This window comes from Arachis hypogaea, chromosome 16 (genome assembly GCF_003086295.3).
Source record: "Arachis hypogaea cultivar Tifrunner chromosome 16, arahy.Tifrunner.gnm2.J5K5, whole genome shotgun sequence".
Taxonomy (NCBI): domain Eukaryota; kingdom Viridiplantae; phylum Streptophyta; class Magnoliopsida; order Fabales; family Fabaceae; genus Arachis; species Arachis hypogaea.
In genome coordinates this window covers 121,065,628-121,081,984 of record NC_092051.1, presented here as the reverse complement: position 1 = coordinate 121,081,984, position 16,357 = coordinate 121,065,628, and the positions used below count along the sequence as shown (strand labels likewise).

At 41.2% G+C, this 16,357-nt stretch overlaps 1 non-coding gene across 1 annotated transcript; it reads right to left on the bottom strand.

Annotated features, from left to right (window-relative positions):
- Positions 1-2,577: 2,577 nt before the first annotated feature.
- LOC112760267 (small nucleolar RNA R71) lies at positions 2,578-2,685 on the bottom strand. Its single transcript, XR_003180717.1, has one exon. It is a non-coding gene; the product is annotated as a small nucleolar RNA R71 (small nucleolar RNA).
- Positions 2,686-16,357: the final 13,672 nt, after the last annotated feature.

Below are 16,357 nucleotides of genomic sequence, written 5' to 3'. Positions count from 1 at the left end.
TTTCAAACATATCTTTTCCATCACATCTTTTTCAAAATTATTTTTTTTAATCATATCTTTTTCTAATTTCAAAATCTTTTTCAAAAATCACTTTATTTCTTTCCCAATCTTAGTTTTCGAAAATCTCAATCAAATTTTCAAATTTCTTTTTAAAATCTCTTAATTAATTTCGAAAATTTCTTCCCCTCTTCTCACATCCTTCTATTTAAGGGACTAAGACTCCTCATCAAGGTGCAATTCGAACTCTGTCCCTCTTGATAAGTTCGAATTCCCTCTTCTCCCCTCCTCCTTCTATTCTTCTTTTCCTCTGACACTTCAAGGAATCTCTATACTGTGACATAGAGGATTCCATACTTTCTTGTTCTCTTCTCTTTCATATGAGTAGGAACAAAGATAAAGGCATACTTGTTCAAGCTGATCCTGAACCTAAAAGGCCCTTGAAGAGAAAGCTAAGAGAAGCTAAAGAACAATTCTCTTTAGAGGGCCTAACAGAACTCTTCAAAGAAGAAGAAACCATGGCAGCCGAAAACAACAACAATGCCAACAATGCAAAGAAGGTGCTTGGTGACTGGTATGCGAAATTGTTACTCAGGTTGTGAATTGTTGTTCGAAATTGATTCCCTGGCAATGGCACCAAAAACGGATGCACAGAACCATGGTCTAAACATATTTTCACAACTTCGCATAACTGACCAGCAAGTGCACTGGGTCGTCCAAGTAATACCTTACGTGAGTAAGGGTCGAATCCCACGGAGATTGTTGGTATGAAGCAAGCTAAGGTCACCTTGTAAATCTCAGTCAGGCGGATATAAAACAGTTATGTAGTTTTCAAAATTTAGTAATAAAAGAAGGATAGAATTACTTATGTAAATCATTGGTGAGAATTTCAGATAAGCGTATGGAGATGCATTCGTTCCTCTGAACCTCCGCTTTCCTGCTGTCTTCATCCAATCAGTCTTACTCCTTTCCATGGCTGGCTTTATGAAAGGGCATCACCGTTGTCAGTGGCTACATCCCCTCCTCTCAGTGAAAATGGTCAACGCACCCTGTCACGGCACGGCTATTCATCTGTCGGTTCTCGATCATGCTGGAATAGGATTCACCCTCCTTTTGCGTCTGTCACTAACGCCCAGCACTCGCGAGTTTGAAGCTCGTCACAGTCATTCAATCATTAAATCCTACTCAGAATACCACAGACAAGGTTTAGACTATCTGGATTCTCTTGAATGCCGCCATCATTCTAGCTTACACCACGAAGATTCTGATTAAGAGATCTAAGAGACACTCATTCAATCGAAAGTAGAATGGAAGTGGTTGTCAGGAACGCGTTCATGGGGAATGATGATGATTGTCACTTTCATCACATTCAGGTTGAAGTACGAATGAATATCTTAGAAGCGGAATAAGTTGAATTGAATAGAAAACAGTAGTACTTTGCATTAATCTTTGAGGAACAGCAGAGCTCCACACCTTAATCTATGGAGTGTAGAAACTCTACCGTTGAAAATACATAAGTGAAGAAGGTCCAGGCATGGCCGAGAGGCCAGCCCTCAAACGTGATCTAAGATAGCATACAACTGATCAAAGATATCTAATACAATAGTAAAAAGTCCTATTTATAATAAACTAGTCACTAGGGTTTACAGAAGTAAGTAATTAATGCATAAATCCACTTCCGGGGCCCACTTGGTGTGTGCTTGGGCTGAACTTGAGTGTTGCACGTGTAGAGGTCCTTCTTGGAATTGAACGCCAGCTTTTGTGCTAGTTTGGGCGTTGAACTCCACTTTGCAGCTTGTTTCTGGCGCTGGACGCCAGAATTGGGCAGAGAGCTGGCGTTGAACGCCAGTTTGCATCATCTAAACTCGGGCAAAGTATGGACTACTATATATTGCCGGAAAGCCCTGGATGTCTACTTTCCAACGCAATTGGAAACGCGCCATTTTGAGTTTTGTAGCTCCAGAAAATCCATTTTGAGTGCAGGGAGGTCAGAATCCAACAGCATCAGTAGTCCTTCTTCAACCTCTGAATCTGATTTTTGCTCAAGTCCCTCAATTTCAGCCAGAAAATACCTGAAATCACAGAAAAACACACAAAATCATAGTAAAGTCCCAAAATGTAAATTTAACATAAAAACTAATGAAAACATCCCTAAAAGTAACTAGATCTTACTAGAAACATACTAAAAACAATGCCAAAAAGCATATAAATTATCCGCTCATCAGTGACTTTACTGCACCTACTCCTGATTTCTATGGGAGAAGCATCTCAATCCCTGCCATTGGAGCAAACAACTTTGAGCTTAAGTCTCAATTAGTTTCTCTAATGCAACATAATTACAAGTTTCATGGACTTCCATTGGAAGATCCTCATCAATTCTTAGCTGAGTTCTTGCAAATCTGTGACACTGTCAAGACCAATGGGGTTGACCCTGAAGTCTACAGACTTATGCTTTTTCCTTTTGCTATAAGAGACAGAGTTAGAACATGGTTGGATTCACAACCTAAGGAAAGCCTGAACTCTTAGGAAAAGCTAGTCAATGCCTTCCTGGCAAAGTTCTTTCCACCTCAAAAATTGAGTAAGCTTAGAGTGGAAGTCCAAACCTTTAGACAGAAGGATGGTGAGTCCCTCTATGAAGCTTGGGAGAGATACAAGCAATTGATCAGAAGGTGCCCTTCTGACATGCTTTCAAAATGGAGCATCATAGGAATCTTCTATGATGGTCTGTCTGAACTATCCAAGATGTCATTGGATAGCTCTCCTGGAGGATCTCTTCATCTGAAGAAGACTCCTGCAGAAGCTCAAGAACTCATTGAAATGGTTGCAAATAACCAATTCATGTACACCTCTGAAAGGAATCCTGTGAATAATGGGTCAACTCAGAAGAAAGGAGTTCTTGAGATTGATACTCTGAATGCCATATTGGCTCAGAATAAAATATTGACTCAGCAAGTCAATATAATTTCTCAGAGTCTGTCTGAAATGCAAGCAGCAACAGGCAGTACTAAGGAAGCTTCCTCTGAGGAAGAAGCTTATGATCCTGAGAACCCAGCAATGGAAGAGGTGAATTACATGGGAGAATCCTATGAAAACACCTATAATCCTTCATGGAGAAATCATCCAAATCTCTCATGGAAGGATCAACAGAGACCTCAACAAGGTTTCAACAACAACAATGGTGGAAGAAACATGTTTAGCAATAGCAAGCCTTTTCCATCATCTTCTCAGCAACAGACAGAGAATTCTAAGCAGAGCCCCTCTGACTTAACAACCATTGTCTCTGATCTAATCAAAACCACTCAAAGTTTCATGACTGAAACAAGGTCCTCCATTAGAAATTTGGAGGCACAATTGGGTCAGCTGAGTAAGAAAATTACTGAACTCCCTCCTAGCACTCTCCCTAGCAATACAGAAGAGAATCCAAAAAGAGAGTGCAAGGCCATAACCACATCTCACATGGCCGAACATGGAGAGGAGGAAGAGGCAGTGATTCCCACTGAGGAAGACCTCAATGGACGCCCACTGACCTCCATGGAGTTCCCTAATGAGGAACCATGGGAATCTGAGGCTCACACTGAGACCATAGATATTCCATTAAATCTACTTCTGCCATTCATAAGCTCTGATGAATATTCTTCCTCTGAAGAGGGTGAAGATGTCACTGAAGAGTAAGTTGCTAAGTACCTTGGAGCAATCATGAAGCTAAATGCCAAGTTATTTGGTAATGAGACTTGGGAGAATAAACCTTTATTGCTCATCAAAGAACTGGATGACTTGACTAGGCAAAGATTACCTCAAAAGAGACAGGACCCTGGAAAGTTCTCAATCCCTTGTACCATAGGCACCATGACCTTTGAGAAGGCTCTGTGTGACTTCGGGTCAAGCATAAACCTTATGCCTCTCTCTGTAATGGAGAAGCTACGGATCATTGAGGTACAAGCTGCTAGAATCTCACTAGAGATGGCAGACAATTCAAAGAAACAGGCTTATGGACTTGTAGAGGATATCTTGGTAAAGGTTGAAGACCATTACATCCCTGCTGATTTCATAATCCGAGACTGGGAAGTGTGTGGATGAATCCATCATCCATGGCAGACCCTTCCTAGCCACAGCAAAAGTTGTGATTGATGTTGACAGAGGAGAATTGATCATTCAAGTGAATGAAGACTCCCTTGTGTTTAAAGCTCAAGGATATCCCTCTGTAACCATGGAGAGGAAGCATGAAAAGCTTCTCTCAATACAGAGTCAAACAGAGCCCCCACAGTCAAACTCTAAGTTTGGTGTTGGGAGGCCACAACCAAACTCTAAGTTTGGTGTTGAACCCCACATTCAAACTCTAAGTTTGGTGTTGGGAGGTTCCAACATTGCTCTGAACATCTGTGAGGATCCATGAGAGCTACTGTCAAGCTATTGACATTAAAAAAGCACTTATTGGGAGGCAACCCAATCTTTAACTATCTATGTTAAATTTCTATTTTCTATTGTTATTTTATGTTTTCTGTAGGTTGATGATCATGTGAAGTCACAAAAATAATTGAAAAAGCAAAAACAAAGTGAAAACAGAATGAAAAATAGAACACCCTGGAGGAGACAGTTACTGGCATTTAAACGCCAGTAAAGGTAGCAGAATGGGCGTTAAACGCCCAGTCGGGCACCATTCTGGGCATTTAACGCCAGAAAAGGGCACCAGACTGGCGTTTAACGCTAGGAATGGGCAAGAAGCTGGCGTTAAACGCCAGAAATGGGCAGCAGCCTGGCGTTTAACGCCAGGATTGGCAGAAAGGGGCGTTTTGCACGCCACTTGGTGCAGGGATGAGATATCCTTGACACCTCAGGATCTGTGGACCCCACAAGATCCCCACCTACCCTACCACTCTCTCTCTTCTTCACCCATTCACCAATCACCTCAATCTCTCTTCCCCAAAAACCCCGCACCTACCAAATCCCACCATTCTCTTCACCAATCACATCCTTCCTTCATAAAACCCCACCTACCTTACCATTCAAATTCAAACCACTTTCCCTCCCAAACCCACCCTCTATAGCCGAACCATACACACCCCTCTCACCCCTATATAAACCCATCTTTACTCCTTCATTTTCACACAACTTAAACACCAGTTCTCCCCCTTGGCCGAAACACAAAGCCCACTCCATCTCCTCTATTTCTTCTTCTTCTACTCTCTTCTTTCTTCTTTTGCTCGAGGACGAGCAACCTTCTAAGTTTGCTATGGTAAAAGCTAAAGCTTTTTGTTTTTCCATAACCATTTATGGCACCAAAGGCCGGAGAAACCTCTAGAAAGAGGAAAGGGAAGGCAAAAGCTTCCACATCCGAGTCATGGGAGATGGAGAGATTCCTCTCAAGGGTGCATCAAGACCACTTCTATGAAGTTGTGGCCAAGAAGAAGGTGATCCCCGAGGTCCCTTTTAAGCTCAAAAAGGGCGAATATCCGGAGATCCGACATGAGATCCGAAGAAGAGGTTGGAAAGTTCCCACCAACCCCATTCAACAAGTCGGAATCTTAATGGTTCAAGAGTTCTATGCCAATGCATGGATCACCAAGAACCATGATCAAAGTGTGAACCCGGACCCTAAGAATTGGCTTACAATGGTCTGAGGGAAATACTTGGATTTTAGTCCGGAAAATGTAAGGTTGGCATTCAACTTGCCCATGATGCAAGGAGATGCACACCCCTACACTAGAAGGGTCAACTTTGATCAAAGGTTGGACCAAGTCCTCATAGACATATGTGAAGAGGGCGCTCAATGGAAGAGAGATTCAAGAGGGAAGCCGATTCAACTAAGAAGGCATGACTTCAAGCCCGTGGCTAGGGGATGGTTGGAGTTCATCCAACGCTCAATCATTCCCACTAGCAACCGGTCCGAAGCTACTATAGACCGGGCTATCATGATACATAGCATCATGATTGGAGAGGAAGTAGAAGTTCGTGAGGTTATATCCCAAGAACTCTACAAGGTGGCGGACAAGTCCTCTCCTTTGGCAAGGTTAGCCTTCCCTCATCTCATTTGTCACCTTTGTAATTCGGTTGGAATTGACATAGAGGGAGACATTCTCATTGATGAGGACAAACCCATCACTAAGAAAAGGATGGAGAAAACAAGAGAACCTCATCAAGAGCATGAGGAAACTCCTCATCATGAAATCCCTGAGATACCTCAAGGGATGCATTTTCCTCCACAAAACTATTGGGAGCAAATCAACACCTCCCTAGGAGAATTAAGTTCCAACATGGGACAACTAAGGGTGGAGCACCAAGAGCATTCCATCCTCCTCCATGAAATTAGAGAAGATCAAAGAACTATGAGAGAGGAGCAACAAAGGCAAGGAAGAGACATTGAGGAGCTCAAGCACTCCATAAGATCCTCAAGAGGAAGAATAAGCCGCCATCACTAAGGTGGACCCGTTCTTTAATTTCCTTGTTCTTTATTTCTTGTTTTTCGAAATTTCATGCTTATGTTTATCTATGTTTGTGTCATGATCATTAGTGTCTTAGTGTCTATGCCTTAAAGCTATGAAAATGAATCCATCATCTTTCTTAAATGAAAAATGTTTTTAATTGAAAAAGAAAAAGAAGTGCATGAATTTCAAATTTTAAAACAGTTTAATGTGGTGGCAATACTATTGTCTTTCTGAATGAATGCTTGAACAGTGCATATTTTTGAATTTGATTGTTTATGAATGTTAAAATTGTTGGCTCTTGAAAGAATGAAAGGAAAAGGAGAAATGTTATCTGATGATCTGAAAAATCATAAAATTGATTCTTGAAGCAAGAAAAAGCAGTGAAAAGCTTGCAGAAAAAAAAAGAGGCGAAAAAAAAGAGAAAAGAAAAAGAAAGAAAAAGAAAAGCAAGCAGAAAAAGCCAATACCCCTTTAAACCAAAAGGCAAGGATGATAAAAAGGATCCAAGGCTTTGAGCATCAGTGGATAGGAGGGCCCACAGGAATAAAATCCTGGCCTAAGCGGCTAAACCAAGCTGTCCCTAACCATGTGCTTGTGGCGTGAAGGTGTCAAGTGAAAAATTGAGACTGAGCGGTTAAAGTCGAGGTCCAAATCAAAAAGAAGAGTGTGCTTAAGAACCCTGGACACCTCTAATTGAGGACTCTAGCAAAGCTGAGTCACAATCTAAAAAGGTTCACCCAGTTTTGTGTCTGTGGCATTTATGTATCCGGTGGTAATACTGGAAAACAAAATGCTTAGGGCCACGGCCAAGACTCATAAAGTACATGTGTTCAAGAATCAACATACTTAACTAGGAGAATCAATAACACTATCTGGATTCTGAGTTCCTATAGATGCCAATCATTCTGAACTTCAAAGGATAAAGTGAGATGCCAAAACTGTTCAGAAGCAAAAAGCTAAAAGCCCCGCTCATCTAATTAATACTGATGTTCATAGATGTTTTTGGAATTCACTGTACATTCTCTTCTTTTTATCCTATTTGATTTTCAGTTGCTTGGGGACAAGCAACAATTTAAGTTTGGTGTTGTGATGAGCGGATAATTTATATGCTTTTTGGCATTATTTTTAGTATGTTTTAGTATATTTTAATTAGTTTTTATTATATTTTTATTATTTTTAATTTAAAATTCACTTTTCTGGACTTTACTATGAGTTTGTGTATTTTTCTATAATTTCAGGTATTTTCTGGCTGAAATTGAGGGACTTGAGCAAAAATCTGATTCAGAGGCTGAAAAAGGACTGCAGATGCTGTTGGATTCTGACCTCCCTGCACTCAAAGTGAATTTTCTGGAGCTACAGAAGCCCAAATGGCACGCTCTCAATTGCGTTGGAAAGTAGACATCCTGGGCTTTCCAGCAATATATAATAGTCTATACTTTGCCCAAGATTTGATGGCCCAAACAGGCGTTCCAAGTCAGCTCAAGAATTCTGGCGTTTAACTCCCAAACTGGCACTAAAGCTAGAGTTAAACGCCCAAACTAGCACAAAAGCTGGCGTTTAACTCCAAGAAAAGTCTCTACACATGAAAGCTTCAATGCTCAGCCCAAGCACACACCAAGTGGGCCCAGAAGAAGATTTCTGCATTAATTACTAATTTCTGTAAACCCTAGGCTACTAGTTCTCTATAAATAGGACCTTTTGCTATTGTATTTTCACACTTTTCATATACTTTAGATCTTTTACTCATACTTTCATACACTGGTCACGTTTTGGGAGGCTGGCCTCACGGCCATGCCTGACCCTTGTTCTTATGTATTCTCAACGGTGGAGTTTCTACACACCATAGATTAAGGTGTGGAGCTCTGCTGTTCTTCATGAATTAATACAAGTACTATTGTTTTTCTATTCAACTCAAGTCTATTTCTTCTCCAAGATATTCATTCGTTCTTCAACTTGATGAATGTGATGATCCGTGACACTCATCATCATTCTCACCTATGAACATGTGCCTGACAACCACCTCTATTCTACTAGCAATGGCTTGAATGCGTATCTCTTGGGTTTTTAATCTAAGATTGGAACCTTCGTGGTATAGGCTAGAATTATTGACGGCCATTCCTGAGATCCGGAAAGTCTAAACCTTGTCTGTGGTATTCCGAGTAGGATCTGGGAAGGGATGATTGTGACGAGCTTCAAACTCGCGATTGTGGGGCGTGTGACAGACGCAAAAGGATCAATGGATCCTATTCCGACATGATCGAGAACCGACAACTGATTAGCCGATGTTGTGACAGAACATCAGGACCATTTTCATTGAGAGGACGGGATGTAGCCAATGACAACGGTGATGCCCAACATAAAGCTTGCCATGGAAAGGAGTATGAATGATTGGAAGAAGGCAATAGGAAAGCAGAGGTTCAAGGGGAACAAAGCATTTTCATACGCTTATCTGAAATCCACCAATGAATTATATAAGTATCTCTATCTTTATTTTATGTTTATTTTCATCACCTTAAACTCCATAACCATTTGAATCTGCCTGACTGAGATTTACAAGATGACCATAGCTTGCTTCAAGCCGACAATCTCTGTGGGATCGACCTTACTCACGTAAGGTTTATTACTTGGACGACCCAGTGTACTTGCTGGTTAGTTGTATGGAATTGTGACAAAGTGTGATTCACGTTTGAGAGCTCCAAGTCTTTGGCGCCATTATTGATGATCACAATTTCGTACACCATAGCCCTTTTCCCAGTACCTCTACAACTCGGTAAGGTCCTTTCCAATAGCTGCTAGCTTTTTTTCTCTTGATCGACCTGCTCCGATATCATTCCGAATTAGAATGAGGTCGTTGCCGGCAAAGCTTCGCTGAATTACCCTCCGATTGTACCTTGAAGTCATTCAACGCTTCAGCGCTTCCTCTTTAATCGGAGCTCTTTCTCGGGCTTCTGGAAGTAGGTCGAGTTCTTCCATTTGATTTTGGGAGTTAGCCTCTTCATTGTAAAGGATCATTCTGAGGGATCCTTCATCTATCTCCAAAGGGATCATTGCCTCCATTTTGTAAGCAATTCGGAAGGGTGATTCTCCTATGGTGGAATGTGGAGTTGTCCAATATGCCCATAAGACTTGTGGGAGCTCCTCAGCCCAAGCTCCCTTTGCACTCTGTAGTCTTCGTTTTAACCCAGCTAGTATAACTTTGTTGGCAGCTTCTGCCTGTCCGTTAGCTTGTGGGTGTTCTACGGATGTGAATTGGTGCTTTATTTTCAAGTCGGCTACCAAGTTCCTAAAACCCGTATCAGTGAATTGTGTGCCATTATCTGTGGTAATGGAGTAAGAGACCCCAAATCTTGTAATAATGTTCCTGTATAGGAATTTCCGACTTCTTTGGGCGGTGGCGTTAGCTAGGGGCTCTGCCTCAATCCATTTTGTGAAATAGTCTACCCCTACAATGAGGAGCTTGACTTGTCCCGAACCTTGGGAAAAGGGTCCGAGGAGGTCTAGCCCCCACTTTGCGAACGACCAAGGTGATATTACACTGATGAGCTCTTATGGTGGAGCGATGTGGAAGTTAGCATGTTTTTGACATGGTGGGCATGTCTTGAACTCTGTCGCTTCTTTTTGTAAGGTTGGTCAGAAGAATCCAACTCGGAGCACCTTTTTTGAAAGAGCTCGCGCCCCCAAGTGGTTGCCACATATGCCACTGTGTACTTCTTCTAGGACTTCCCTTGCATTTGAAGGTGCTACGCATTTTAGGAGGGGTGCTGAGATCCCTCTCCTATATAAGATGTCGCCCACTATAGTGTAGTACTGTGCTTCTCGTATCAACCTCTTTGCCTCTTTTTTATCTGTGGGGAGTACCTCTGACTTGAGGTAATTGATTATGGGGGTCATCCACCCTTGATCCTGACCTGATATGGTTAGGACCTTTTATTCTTCTGAGATTGATGGGCTTTGCAGCATTTCTTGGATGAGGCTTCTATTATTGTCTCCTGGTTTGGTGCTGGCTAACTTTGAGAGGGCATCAGCTCGGGTATTTTGTTCTCGGGGTATTTGTTGGACCTCATACTCTCTGAGTTGTCCGAGCTGTTCCCTGTTTTTGTCAAGATACTTTTTCATGGTGGGATCCTTAGCTTGGTAGCTCCTTTCTATTTGTGAAATAACTATTTGGGAGTCGCTGAAGACGGTGAGCTTTTGTACTCCTACCTCCTTAGCCAGCCTCAAACCAGCTAGTAATGCCCCATATTCAGCTTGATTATTTGAAGCAGGGAATTTAAATTTTAGTGAGAGTTCGATTTGGGTTCCTTGATTGCTTTCTATTATCATACCTACGCCACTCCCAGTTTTATTTGAAGAGCCGTCTACGTAGAGATTCCATTTTGTGGGATTTCCCAGGGTGTCCGTGTATTCGGCGATGAAGTCAACCAGATACTGTGATTTGATGGCGGTCTGAGCTTCATACTGAAGATCGAATTCGGACAACTCGACTGCCCATTGTAAGATTCTTCCAGCTAAGTCTGTCTTCTACAGGATGCCTTTTATGGGCTGGTTGGTCCGAACCTTGATAGTGTGCGCTTGAAAGTATGGGCGGAGTCATCGAGAAGCTAGTATGAGTGCGTAGGCAAACTTCTCTATCTTTTGATAGTTCATTTCGGCCCCTTGTAACGCTTTGCTGATGAAGTAGATGGGTTGTTGCCCTCGTTCGTCTTCTCTGACTAGTGCTGAAGCGATTGCCCGATTTCCCACTGCGAGGTATAATATGAGTACTTCTCCTTCCCGTGGTCGGGTAAGAATGGGTGGTTGCCCCAATAATTTTTTGAAATCTTGGAAGGCTTGCTCACACTCTGTTGTCCATTCAAACCTCTTTCCTTTCCTTAATGTAGCGTAAAAAGGGAGAGATCTGATGGCTAGCCCGGCTAGAAACCTAGACAGGGCTGCAAGTGTTTCGTTGAGCTATTGTACTTTTTTGACGCAGGTCGGACTTTTCATGTTGAGTATGGCCTGACACTTATCTGGGTTCACCCCAATTCCTCTTTGTGTGAATATGAAGCCCAAGAACTTGCCAGCTTCTAGCGCAAAGGTGCATTTTGCGGGATTAAGTCACATACCATATTTTCTGATGGTGTCAAATACTTTGGTGAGGTCGGGCGACAAAGATTCCTCACTTTGTGTTTTTACCAGCATATCATCTACGTAAACCTCGATTAGTTTCCCAATGTGTTCTACAAAGACTTTGTTCATCAATCTTTGGTAGGTGGCTCCTGCATTTTTGAGCCCGAGCAGCATGACGATATAGCAGTAATTTACTTTTGGGGTTAGGAATGAGGTCTTTTCTTGATCGGGTGGATACATCGGGATTTGATTGTATCCTGAATAAGCATCCATGAAGGAGAGGTACTTGTATCCGGAAGATACATCCACTAGAGTGTCTATGCTTGGCAGTGGGTAGGGATCTTTTGGGCAGGCTTTATTGAGATCGGTGTAGTCAGTGCACATCCGCCACTTTCCGTTTGACTTTTTTACCAAGATAATGTTAGCTAGCCATAGTGGGTATTTGACCTCCCTTATGAACCCTGCCTCCAGTAAGGCTTGTACCTGTTCTTCCACAGCTTGGGATTTTTCCGGTCCGAGTTTCCTACGCTTCTGCTGTACTGGCCGGGATCCTGGATACACTGCTAGTTTGTGGCATATTAGTTTGGGATCTATGCCCGGCATGTCTGCGGCCTTCCATGCAGAGAGGTCGGCATTATCCTTTAGGAACTGTATCAGAGATTCCTTTAAGTCTCCCTTTAGAGTTGCCCCAACCTTTGTTATCTTATCCAGGGCATCGCCGATTCGGACTTCTTCAGTTTCGCCTTCAGGTTATGGACGACGTTCCTCATGATCTCGAACTCCTCCGAGTTCCATGGTGTTGATCTCTTCTCCTTTGCCTCTAAAGTTCAGACTTTCGTTGTAGCAGCGTCGCGTGATTTTTTGGTCTCCTTTTATCGTGTCGATCCCTTCTAGAGTTGGGAACTTCATGCATAGATGTGGAGTCAAGACTACTGCGATGAGCTGGTTCAGTGTTGTCCGACCTATCAAGGTCGTGTGTAGTGAAATGTATCCAAGTGGTTAGAACGGAGTGTCTCCCACTCCGAACAAGCTGTTCGGATATGCTCTGAGCTCTTTATCTTGTAGGCCGAGTTTGTCAAAGGTAGATTTAAACAAGATATCCGCGGAGCTTCCCTGGTCTATTATTGTTCGATGGAGATTTGCATTGGCCAGTATGATAGTAATGACCATGGGATCATCATGTTCCGGGATGATGCCTGCGGCGTCTTCTCGGGTAAAGGTAATAGTGGGGAGGTCGGATGACCTCTCTCCTTCCCCAACATGATATACCTCTTTAAGGTGTCTTTTGCGAGATGATTTCGAGATCCCTCCTCCTGCGAATCCTCCATTTATCATATGAACATGTCTCTCAGGAGTGTAAGGTGGTCGTTTAGCCCCTCCGACCTCTTCGTCCCTTCTTCTTTTTCTTGGCTCATCTGCTTTGTTGGCTAAGTATCGGTCTAGTCGCCCTTCTCTTGCCAATTTTTCTATGACATTTTTTAAGTCGAAGCATTCGTTAGTAGAATGTCCGTAAATTCGGTGGTATTCGCAGTACTCTATCTGATTTTCCCCTCCTTTCTTGCTTTTAATTGAGCGAGGTGGCGGGATCTTTTCAGTGTTTCATATTTCTCAATAAACATCCACAAGAGACACCCGAAGAGGGGTGTAATTGTGGTATTTTTTAGGTTTTTCACTTGGTTGATCTTCTTTTTTCTTGGACTCAAATCCTTGTCTCGAGGGGGGTAGGAGAATCCAGATTTTGAAGTTTCTCCTAATCGAGAATTTTTCTCCATGTTAATATACTTCTCTGCCCGTTCTTGTACTTCGTTCAAGGATGCGGGATGCTTCTTTGTTATGGAGTGACTAAAAGGTCCTTCTCTCAGGCCATTGATGAGACCCATAATGGCTACTTCTGTGGGCAGACTTTGTATTTCCAGACACGCTTTGTTGAATCTTTCCTTGTAGTTGCGAAGACTTTCCTGATCTCCTTGCTTTATTCCTAGTAGGCTCAGGGCATGTTTGGCTTTGTCTTTCTGGATGGAGAATCTGGCGAGGAATTTTTTGGCTAGGTCGTCAAAACTGGCAATGGATCTAGGGGGTAAGCTGTCGAACTACTTTGTGGCCGTCTTTGTTAAAGTGGTTGGGAAGGCCTTGCATCGAATGGCGTCCGAGGCGTTGGTGAGGTACATTCTGCTTCTATAGTTGCTGAGTTGGTGGCTTGGGTCCAATGTGCCATCGTACAAGATCATGCAAGGAGCTTTGAAATCCTTTGAGATTTTGGCTTTCATGATTTCTTTGGTGAATGGGTCTTGATCTCTATGGGAGTTGTCATCGCAATTGGACTGAACTATTTTAGCTTTGAGGTCGGCTTCGAGCTTTAGGAGTTTGTCTTCTAACTCTCGGCGTCGTCTAGTTTCTCTCCGGAGGTCCCTCTCGGCTTCACGCTGGTGTTCGGCTTCTTTTTCGAGCTGTTTGAGACGTTCCTATTGAGCTTGTAGGGCATCCAGAATTTCTGTATTTGGTGAATTCTTATCTCCGTTTGGTTGAGACGTATCTTTCGGTGTGATGTTCACGTTTTTATACGGTGTTCTATTTTCCAAATCGAAGTTGTGGTCGTTGTTATGGTCGTCCACCATGGTGATGGGATAACTTCCAGGTTCCCCGGTAACGGCGCCAATGTTCCGAGGGTTACCTAAAACTAAAGGTCGATCTCGGATGAGATCTGCTGTGGTGGCCGGAGCTGTCGTGTCCGACCTGGTGGAACTGGTGGAGCTGGAGATGCTGCTGATCCTTCCTCACCAGAGGGTGGTGGTACCTGCAAGAGACTCCAATGCTTAAGTTAGCATGGGCTTTAAGTAGATTTTTAGTAGAATCAGAGTATGATTTATACATGGGTGCTCCAGTGTATTTAAAGTAGTGTGGGCTGACCTTTCTAGATAAGATAAGTTAGTTATCTTATCTTATCTTTAAGTGAGGTCATCTTATCTCTAGGAGGGGGCCACCTTTATCCTTCTAGGCTTTGGCTACGTTTAGATTGGGCTGTGTCCCTTTGTTTGGGCCTGCTTGGGCTTCGTATGTCGATTTGGCCGAACTCTTTTAAAGAAGAGGTCGAGGGACCTGACCCGAAGAGGTCGGTCGCTTTGCCTTCAAACAGTCTGGGCCGGATAGCTCGACCCAGGTATGAACAATTAAGTACTTTTTACTTTTGTTTGAGACTTTTGTTTTCTTTCCAAAAAATTTTCAAAACTTTTTCTTTTCTTTGTTAATCTTTGTCTTATGCTTGAGTCTTTTGCTCTTGTTCTTGTTAAAATTTTGAATATTCTTGGTGTCTTTTCCAAAAATTTTCAAAAATAATGTCTTTTATTTGAGTCTAGTGTCAATTCTTAAGTTTGGTGTCCCTTGTGTGTTTATCTTTTCTTTAAAATCTTTGAATTGTTCTTAGTGTTTTTTCTTGATATTCAAGTTGTTCTTGTTTCTTTTCTTGTTTTGATCTTAAAAGTTTTAAGTTTGGTGTCTTTTGGTGTTTGTTTTCTTAATTTTCAAAATGTTGTGTCTTTTGATCTAAAAATTTTAAGTTTGGTGTCTTTTGGTTGTTTTTCTCTTTCTTCATTAATTCAAAAAATAAATAAATAAAATAAATATTTTCAAAAATTCTAAAAAAATTTCAAATTTTAATTTCAAATCATTATCTTATCTTATCTTAATTTTAAATCTTTTCAAAAATATATCTTTTTCAAATCTCTATCTTATCTTTTTACCTTTCTTTAAATTTCAAAGAATCTCATCATATCTTGTTTTAAATTTAAATTTTAAAATTCAAATTTAAATTTTAAAATTCAAATTTAAAATTTAAATTTTAAATTTCAAATTCTTATCTTATCTCAATTCAAATTTAATTTTCAAAATTCAAATTTTAAAATTAAAAATTCAAATTTCAAATTTCAAAGTTCAAAATCAAATCTTTTTTAAATCTTATCTTATTTTTAAATCTTTCTTAATTAGTTACTTATTTTCTCTTCTTTTTCAAAACTTCCTAACTTATTTCTCTCTCTTCTTTTTTGAAAATCATCGATTTAATTTTCAAATATTTTTAATTAATTAGCTTTTAATCTCCTTCTTATTATTGAATTTAATTAATAAATAAAAATAAAAATAAAAATATTTTAATTCTAGTTTCTCTTTTTACTTTTTAAATCCAATTTCTCCTACCTTTTTTCACCATGAACCCAAATAGGAATGAACAGTTCAGAAGAACTTTGGGATCCTATATGGCTCCCACTCCTGACTTCTATGGGAGAAGTATCAGTATAACTCCCATTGGAGCAAGTTATTTTGAGCTAAATCCTCAACTCATTATTCTGGTGCAGAAAACTGCCAGTACTCTGGACTTTCATAGGAAGAACCTACTGAGTTTCTGGCAAACTTTTTACAAATTGCTGACACAGTACACACTGAGAGAGAAGATCAGGATGTCTATAGACTGCTACTCTTTCCCTTTGCTGTAAGAGATCAAGCTAAGAGGTGGTTAGATAACCAACCCAAATCTAGCTTTAAAACATGGAAACAGCTAGTAGACAAGTTTCTGAACCAATACTTTTTCCCGAGAAAATTAACCCAGTTAAGGTTGGACATCCAAGGCTTCAAGCAAGAAAATAATGAATCTCGTCATGATGCCTGTGGGGAGGTATAGAAGAATGCTACAGAAATGTTCCACTGAAATATTTTCAAAATGGGTGCAATTAGACATCTTTTATTATGGCCTCACGGACATGGCTAAGATGTCTTTAGACCACTCTGCTGGTGGTTCTATACATATGAGAAAAATAATTGAAGAAGCTCACGAACTTATT